At 44.3% G+C, this 8,425-nt stretch overlaps 1 long non-coding RNA gene across 3 annotated transcripts; it reads left to right on the top strand.

Moving 5' to 3' along the window:
- The first annotated feature begins 5,239 nt into the window (after window positions 1-5,239).
- Window positions 5,240-8,173, top strand: LOC136545289 (uncharacterized). Of its 3 annotated transcripts, XR_010780973.1 has the most exons (4): window positions 5,240-6,052; window positions 7,153-7,236; window positions 7,380-7,434; window positions 7,871-8,173. It is a non-coding gene; the product is annotated as an uncharacterized lncRNA (long non-coding RNA). The 3 variants fall into 3 exon arrangements; XR_010780975.1 differs by lacking the exon at window positions 7,153-7,236; XR_010780974.1 differs by lacking the exon at window positions 7,380-7,434.
- The last annotated feature ends 252 nt before the right edge of the window (window positions 8,174-8,425 follow it).

Here is an 8,425-nt window from a genome sequence, read left to right as displayed (position 1 = left end):
GCCATGAATTTTGCTAGTGCTGGGCGTCCGAGGATTGCATGATATGACGAATCGAAGTCTGCAACCTCAAATTTGATAAACTCTGTCTGGTAGTTCGAAGGAGTTCCAAAAGTAACAGGTAAAGTAATTTGTCCAAGTGGCATGGCTGCCTTGCCTGGTACTATGCCGTAAAAAGGTGTACTTGTTGGTGTAATCATCCCGGTGAATTGTAGTCCCATCTTCCTTAGTGTTTCTGAAAAGATGATGTTGAGTCCGGCTCCCTCGTCGATTAGTACTTTGGTGACAGTCATACCAGCAATAGTTGGATCTAGCACCAGTGGATAATGGCCTGCGTTTCCCATGCTAGTCCATTGGTCTTCTCTAGTAAATTGGATAGGATACTATGACCAATTGAGATATCTTGGAGTAGCCGGTTCTGCTGTCATGATAGTCCGTAGTGCTAGTTTTTCTTGATGTTTGCTTCTGCAATCTGGAGCCCCTGAGAAGATCACTGCTACCGTTCCCCTAGGTTTTTGGAATCCTTTGTCCTCGTGGTTGTCTTCATCTTTTTTCTGATTGTCCTCTTTGGTGTTCTCCTTTCTATCTTTTCTTGTGTATCGATCATTGAAAGTGTAGCAATTTCCGATGGTGTGCCTCCCATTAGGGTGCAATGGGCAACATATGTTTTCAATGTCATCATATCTTCTGGGTTTGGAAAACTTCTTTGATTTGTCGGCCATTGCTACGGTATTGTCTGGTCTACGTTTTCTTTCTTGATGTCTGCTATTTCGATGATTTTGCTTGTCCAGGTTGTCCTAGTTGCTTCTATCCGGGAACCTCTCTCGTGTTTTTTCTTCTACAGTAATCATCTTTTCTACTGTTCGTCTGAATTCTTCATTGTTTCTCGGATTCCTTTGTAGAAGTCTTGAAATTGCCACCTAGTCATGATTCCGTGAGAGAAAGCTTCAATTACTTCCCGTTCGGTGATGTCATGCACTTGAGCCCGTAGTTCGCCGAATCGTCGATAGTAATTTCTGAGACTTTCGCCTCCCTTCTGCTTGAGTCCTTTCAATTCTGCATGAGTGATTGGGTGTGTAATGATTTCTGCGAAATTTTCACAAAAAGCTCTTTGCAAGTCCTCTCAATTTCTGATAGATCCTGGATTTAATTTGTCGACCCATTGGAGGGGCATGGCTTCCAGTGCCATGGGAAAGAACAGGGTCTTGATATCATCGTCTCCTCCGGCTAGTTCAATTGATTGTGAATATATTCTGAGCCATTGCCTTGGTTCAGTTTTGCCATCATACTTAGAGTGGTTAGATGGTTTGAACTTGTGAGGTAATCGTATTGATGCAAGCCTGTTCGCAAAACAGGGGAATCTGTCGTGCATTCCGGCTTCTTTGAATTCTGATTCGGCACCTCCTTCTGGCCAACTGTTGTTTTGATGGGAATAATTCCGCGAGGCTGTCTGGGTAGGCGCCCTACTCCTGGTCTTTCTTGGTTGTTCAAATCGGTGGCCTTGATTATGATCCTTCCTACTTTCTCCGTTATGACTTCCATCTGGCCCAAGTCTTTCGAAAGCGGACTTCCTTTGATTTTGATCTTCTTGCCTGTGGGTTGTTGATCTGGCGGGTAGTCTTGATTGGGCTCTCTCTTCATGCGTTCTCGGGATCGTCGACCGGAGCAAGTCCTAGAGCTGTTCATACTTCTCACCGTGGTGTGAAGTTGCTCTGAGTTCTTCTAATGCTTCTCGAATCTTATCGTAAGGCGTATTTGCCGTGCGTCTTCCTTCGACTTCTCGTTGTGATTTTCTTCTGTCGTATTCGGCCAACTCTGACTCGTATCTGATCCAGGCTTTCCTGCGCTGCCTAGCATGGTGTTGGCGCCCTTGCTTCAACTTGTTTTTTCTTTCTCTAGCTTGTTTCTGACTCTCGGTTTCTCCATCGTAGCCCTGGGCAAAGGGTGATATGTTGGATTCTGATTTGTCTGATGACCTGACATCGGGTGCTTCTGGGGGATTTAATGGTGACCGAGGGCGTCGAACCATGAATACTTCCCGTGCGTGAGCCGTTCTGTTATTGGCGTTAGTTTTCATACTGTCGGAGTTGTTGATGACTTTAGTAGATGCCTCGATGTCGTAGATCGAGTCTCCTTCTTGGTAAGGTAGAATAGCCGTCGTCGTCGAGTTGTCCAGTCGGGTACTGTTATCCTCAGGAACAGAGTCTGGCCAGTGAACGATGCAGTCTTGAGATGTTACAGTCAGGACGAGGCCTTCTTGAGCTCCCTTCAGTGGCATTCTTAGTACTGGATCGAGGACTTCTCTGAGCCGTGCCTGATAAGATGTTGCCATGTTGAGGAGTCCGAGTGGAGGAAAATCCGACTTCTTGAAGGGATTCTGCGCATACTCTGAGTTGTATTCTTGATAGGTCAGGGCCGCGTTCTTAAGTCCCATCGGAAAAGAACTCGGTTTCCCAAAAGGACTCGGATAAGACTCCAACTCGGATGCGGATCTCGAATTCGAGTCGGATGCGCAAAGCTGCGGAACCTGAGTTGAATCAGACACTATGAGCTACGCGAATCTTCCGGAGATTTGATCTGTCGTGGTCGTCGGAACAGAATAGTCTTCATGGTGTTTCGAATCTTCGAGGAGACGACTTTGGAGCTTGCCATTGTTGTCCGCCTCGCAGATCCATGAGCCGAAGATGAAAGTTGATCCTGTTGAGAAGATCATGTTGTTGAGGTCCATCGAGCTCTCGGATGCAAATTCGCCGAAAGCCCCTACCTGGCGCGCCAGCTGTCGATGTTTTACCATCGATAGCCTGCCACGGGGGTCCCCAGGGCAGTATTGTTCGGGCTTCAGCGTATGCAGAACTCGACGGTGAACGCAAGAGACAGTCGATTTATCTTGGTTCAGGCCCTCGACTGTGATCGAGTAACAGCCCTACGTCCAGTCGGCATTAGCCTTTGCGTTGGATTGATTGTGTTGTAGAAATCGTGATCTCCCTTCTCTAGGAACCCTGCCCTCCTTTATATAGTCAGGAGGTCAGATTCCTAGTCGGTTTACAATAAGAGTTCCTAGTAGGATTACAAAATACTACTACTACTAAGATTACATGGGGAGAATCCTAGTTAGACTAGATCTTCTCTCTTCCTTGCGGGGTATCCTGTGGGTCCCGCATCGACAAAGCGGTAGAGTCTTACCGCCTGTGACCGAAAGGTCCCGGGTTCGAGTCGCGGTCTCCTCGCATTGCACAGGCGAGGGTAAGGCTTGCCACTGACACCCTTCCCCAGACCCCGCACAGAGCGAGAGCTCTCTGCACTGGGTACGCCCCTTTTTTTAATATAGTCCCTAACACACAACGACGGAACATACATTTCTGTTGTGTAAGAAGCAAGGGGTCTCTTAGTATGCTTATACACAAGACTTCTTGGGAAAATGTTTTTGATTGCATATATAATTAGACTTAGACATGGCAACAGGAGAAAGCACTGCACCCTTTGCTTCTCACCATCATCGTCGCCTAGGGCCTTTCTCTTTGGTGAGTCTGGTGATGGCAAGAAGGAGAGGGGACCCATCTCTTGGTCACCACAATTCTTATCATCTAGTTCGCTTAGGTTTAGTTCAAATAAATGTACTGGTAAAATTAGATGTTTTTTGGTTGAGATCTTGTTACCTGTGATGATGATTTCGGTGATTGCCACAATAAGATCGATGTTGCAGGTATCGATTTTATCGGCAAGCGGCCAATTTGTGGCCATTATATGCAAGGGGAGAGGTGCTCTCTAGCATGTCCGAATAAGGACAGTTACTTCGGGTCATCGATCTTATCATCGATTGTCATTGAGAGCAGTCAAGGATTGAAGGAGATGATGAATCTGCAGCCTATACTATACTTGACGATGCAACTACCGATGTTCTTTCATCGATTCAGATGTGTTTTGAACCGGTTTCAGAACGTTTGATTTTGCGACATGTGTAATATTTTGGGATTGATCGTTGGATTCAACGTAAGGATTGTTGTACTCAGGCTTTGGTGTTCAATACGGATATGTTCATGTAGAGCATCGGCTGCGTCGAGAAAAGTTTCTGGGGATGAAGGTGATGGTAGAATCAAACTAGAATATTGCATCTTTTTTATTTGGGATGAAATTTGGAGAAGAATTCAGCATAAAGGCGACTTTGATCTTCGACGACCGAGGCCGTTGGAAGTGCATGAAATAACAGAATCTTTATTTCAGATGATTTCACTCGTAATTTGAAAATATACTGTACATGCCGATTTTTAATATAACCCCCCTCTCTTTAAAAAAGATAATTAGATTTGGAGATTGCATTTGTTGTTCCGGTATGTCGTGGATGCTGCGCTAGAACCGAACGGCCGATAATGCCAAGGTCACGAATAGTGATTGGTAGCGAAAGCTAAGCTCCTCGAGTCCCTCCGGTCTTTTGGACAAGTTTAAATGAAATAAAATCAAAACTGTGATGGTTTTAGAGATGCTTTCAATAATGGAGTCTTAATACTTTTTTTTCTGTTGTGGACGGTTAGTTTTGTGAAGATATCCCTCGAGTCCTTGGTTTTGACTTTTGAACAGCATGTTTTGGAGTTTTTGGTCTGCTTGCATTGTAACGGGTTTGAGCTGCGGTGCCGGAACTAACAGCTGGCACAATGGAAAAACTAGCGCTTCCCCTGCTGTATTTTGGCCCGAAGGCTGGAGGTGTGTTTGGGCCGAGCCCACCTTTGAACCACGTCGGGTGTTTTACGTGGACCGCCATGACCCTTGAACAGTCCTACGTATTTTTTGTTATGAATTTAGGATGCTAGTAAAAGAGTTCCTGATTCTCAAAAAAAGTAAAAGAGTTCCTAATTCATATGAATATTTTTATAATTTTTTAAATATTTTCCATTTTCTTGTGGAACTAGAACATATTTTACATTAACCTACAATATTTTCTCGCAAAGATGGAACATTATTCTTCTAAATCTAGAACAAATTACATCATAAACCCGCGTTCTAGGTGTGTAAGCCTTCTTTCTTCTTATGTATTTCAGGCATTATTTTCTTCCCTACTCCTCCGTCTATTCCAAAAAGTAAGGTGCCTCAGTTTTGTCTTAAATTAAATTTCACTAATATAAACCAAAATCAGAGGGAAAACATATTAACGTCTATGATCATCTCTTACTAGACGAATTTTGCACCATGCTCTCCGGCATCTCGTTTTGCCACGTCGCTGGAATTTCTCGGGTGTTCCATTCACGTGTTGACCTCGATCGAGCCGTCCACACATCCATTCTCCCTGCCTCCCCTCCTCTCTGTCTCTCGAAATCTCACGGCGGCGGCGCAGAGGCCCCGACACGGCGGCGAGGCAGCCATGGCGGGGAGCAGTTGGGCGAGGTGGCACGGGCGCGGCGGCGAGGTGTCCCGGGCGCGGCTGCTCCCCGGCAAGGGCGCGGCTCGATGGGCCCTCGGCGCACGGCGGCTCCCCCGGCGCCGCGGCGCTCGGGCAGGGTGGACTCCAACGCCGTCGCGGGCTACAACGTCGAGCGAGCTTGAGGTAGCAGCGGGGGGATGCGGCCGTCGATTCCCATCGCGCCATTGTTGCTCTGATTGGCTCCGCTACAGGCGAGTTATCTCCTTCCTCAAGTTCATCGATCTCTAATTCTCTATGATGTTTTAGTCTTCCCTCCCTATTCGCGCCAGCACGCCGCCTGTTTCTTCCCGTTCGCTGCCTGTGTCTTTCGCCGCCTTCCTCACCATCACCTCTGCCGGCACCATCCCGGCGAAGCCAATAGCATCGCAAGCATGCCTCTTCCACTCGTGGGTCATGGCAGTTAGGTGTTCGATGTAATGCCTTGAACACCATGGTGCACCAAGGTGTCATGACCGGTCAAGCCATGGCGCGAGTCACAGCTTCATTCATTTGATTGGGCTCTTGGCGTCGTGACTAGCCAAGAATGGAGCAAATGTGGCGATTAGAAACCTTGGCAGCCAAGATTTTTATATTTGACAGGGCATTGGCCATTGCATTGCTGCACAGGTAGCCTGCAAAGGCACTGCTCACCTCCACTGCCTGGTACGACTCTTATTTTTGCTTTGTAGTTTGTGTACAGCACTCATGAGAACAGACGGGAGGCAAGCTTAGGAGCCAGGAAGCTAGATAGCCCAGTCTATTTCCTCTCCTCTGCCTGGCTTTGCCTCCCCCGCTCCGAGCTGTTCAAACGAATAAATATCCATGTGGTATCTACTGCAGATTCTTTTTTTGTGTGTAGGCTAACGGCAGCTACGATTTGTAAGTTTATCTAAATATATTTTTGTCAGAAAATCAAATCTATAATGTAGAAACCTTATTGTATATGCTATGAAGTTTTAGCTGATCCATAAGAGATACGTTCCGCTACTCCTACATTTGATGCATTTTTACAAGTTCTACAAGAAGGAAACATGTTGGTGATTAAGCAGTTTCTTCTGGAACTTCACACAACATGTGCTAATAGCTTCAGCGTTTGTCATAATTAAGACTCCATTGGTACTGCCCATTGATTGATTCCTTATTTTTAGCTTACCTTACCATAACCAGATGCTAATGGAAATTTCACCAACACTTTTTCTTCTAATCTTGTATAGTGCGAGAATCAGATTACTTGAATTTTTTGGGTGATGCATCCCCATCACTACATTGATATTTTGTGCATGTGTTGGAAGCAACTCTAGGCTATGATCCTTGACATGTAGAGTCGGATCTCATGGGTTAACAATATAGATCAGAAGGTCATCACAACCAATTTTTGACCTTATACAGACTAAGGCACAATGCAATGGTGTGAATTCTCAGTAAAGATTTTTTTTGTTTTTCCTCTGGTTCTGTCCAAGAAAAGGCGTTCAGTGACAATTTTGACATTATCATGTACTTTGCCACCACATCTTAATGCTGTTATCTTATGTTTTTTTTTACCTAGGCAGCTAAAGCCATAGCTGATGTGTTGACCTTGTTTTGAAAATATTCTTAGAGTAGTAATGTAGCATACATCCTTAGATAGCGTAGAATATACTATTCTCTGTCTTGAGCTGTCTGCTTACCACGTCGTCTCTGTTCCAGAGTTCTTAAGATCAACCCAAAATTTTTGCATTTTTCATATTCCACTTCTACTATAAGACTGCGACACTTTGCTGCAGGTGAAGCGACAGGAGTTATCACTGTAACGTTTGCTCCACTTTGAGCAGTGTTATGTTGTAGTTTTTTTTCTCGAGTACACGTAGGTGAGCTGCATATATTTCTACTAATAATATTGAAAACATTGTAGTTGTATGTTTAGATTTCAAAGGAAGTTATTTTCTGTGTTCTGCTTTTGGTCAATTAAATTCAATAGCTAAACATTATTCTTCCTTTGTGCTGCATTTAGGGGACAGTACACAAATTTCTACAAATAAGCAAGGACTAGTTGTTATTATCATCAGGTGCATGGTTGAGATTTTCATGCGTTTTTCTCCCTACACCATTGATCACTGAGATATTCCAAATTTTGCATGCTTCTCTCCCATTTTGCACTAATAAACATGCCCAGATTTCCACATGAATAAGAATCCTTGCCATTTATTAGCATGCGAAGCAAAACAGAAAAAGAAGAAATAAAACGAAAAACTGAGCTACTGTACTATCCGAAGATATCCATGTTATTTGATATGCTGAATTGCTGAAATATGAATGCTTTTTTCTAAAGCAATAACTTATTCCAGTAAAAATACCATGCACAGCGTCAGCACCTAATTTTGAGCTGTGGTTGATAAATTTGTAGGGTATAAACTTAGTGCCATTAATTTATTTTGATCAAGTTATGTAGTACGCCTAAGATATGTTCCAATATTTAAATTAATTGGTTTATGTGTCATGCAGGAGGAACACAGTTACTGAGCACGAGCATACAGTGGGTGCCAAACAATATTACACTGACGATCTCCTATGGTCTATGGACACTTGAGATACTCAGATTAAGGGTGTTTCCAGAGCTACTTAGATATTACCTTTCTCTCATACCATTTCCTGATTTGATAAGCTCCCAAAATGTAATCCATGTTTGCATATTGGCTAAATTCTAGAAGTTGCATGGGTAATTATACTCATTGCTAGGAAACAATTAAGAAGAAATCACATTATTGGCTGGGTTCGTCATATTTTATACATTCTATACGTAATCCGTGGAGCACCTGTGTTGGAGAAACTATAGGCAGTGATTTGCTTCTCTGGGCCATGAACGAGCTGCCTTAACAGCTGTCCACGGGGGCAGGGAAATGCACACGTCACTGCCGGCGGAGAGGCAGAGGAGGGGATGATTGGGTTCGCAAGCGGAAGGAGTACCGGAGTATTGCAACCTATGAGTCAGTGCGTTAGTATATTTCAATATCACAATTACTAGACCATGTATACCGACATAATTTGTGCAAATCATAC

The sequence above is a fragment of the Miscanthus floridulus genome, chromosome 3 (assembly GCF_019320115.1).
Source record: "Miscanthus floridulus cultivar M001 chromosome 3, ASM1932011v1, whole genome shotgun sequence".
NCBI lineage: Eukaryota > Viridiplantae > Streptophyta > Magnoliopsida > Poales > Poaceae > Miscanthus > Miscanthus floridulus.
This window is presented reverse-complemented; position numbering and strand designations above follow the sequence as displayed.